Genomic DNA, 955 nt, shown 5'->3' with positions numbered 1-955 from the left:
AAAAAAAAAAAAAAAAAAAAAAAAAAAAGAATCAGCCTTCTCAGGGCTGCACCACCATCCCTATGTGAACAGAATTCAGAGGAAAATAACTGAGATGATTTGCAGGATCCTTCCAAAAGGATGCAAGAGGGTGGGCCTCTCCTCTCCAAAAGCTGCTTCTCTCTGAGAGTCTTAGCTTTTTACCATCCACCCACTTTTCCAACCAGAAAGGTACAAATCATGATTGATACACATTCTTGTTGAATAAACTTTCCTTCTTTTTTTTTTTTTTCTTTGTGGTACTGGGGATAGAACTTGGAATCTTGCATTTGTGAAGCAGGTGGTCGTATCATTGAGCTAAATCTCCGGCCCTAAAGTTTCCTTCTTAAACATCTCTAGAGTCCATCTGTACTTTTTCTAATGCTAATGATTCCACTATAACCTTTCTACTATTACTGTAAATAATAGTTTCAAACAGATTGTTCCTTCTCTTTTCCTCTCCTCCATTTCTTTCTTTTTTTTTTTTTTTTTCCGGTACCAGGGATTGAACTCGGGTCCTTGCGCTTGCAAGGCAGGCCACGGAACCACTGAGCTAGATCCCCGGCCCTCGTCCATTTCTTATACAAAAGCCACAATAATTTTTTTTTTTTTTGCGGGGGAGGCAATGTAAATCAGATCACACCACCCTCTTCTTACATCATTCAAGAGATTCTAAGATCTAAGGCCCTTGGCTCCTGCCTCAACTTTACTGTGCCGCAGCCTCTCTTGCTTCGTTAAGCTCCAGCCGCTTGCACTGTTTTTTGTTTGTTCCTCTGTTATTGTTTGTGGTCCTGGAGGTTGAATCCAGAGCCTTCCTGAACACCAGGCAAAAGATCTCCCAGCACCACTGTCTTACTTACTTTCTTGTTGCTGGGACAAAATATCCAACACTGACAAATTAAAGGAGGAAGATTTTATTTTAGCTGAGTTTGTAGAG

The sequence above is a fragment of the Fukomys damarensis genome, unplaced genomic scaffold (genome assembly GCF_012274545.1).
Source record: "Fukomys damarensis isolate Sample0158 unplaced genomic scaffold, DMR_v1.0_HiC HiC_scaffold_27, whole genome shotgun sequence".
Taxonomy (NCBI): domain Eukaryota; kingdom Metazoa; phylum Chordata; class Mammalia; order Rodentia; family Bathyergidae; genus Fukomys; species Fukomys damarensis.
Note: the sequence above shows the minus strand (reverse complement) of the source record.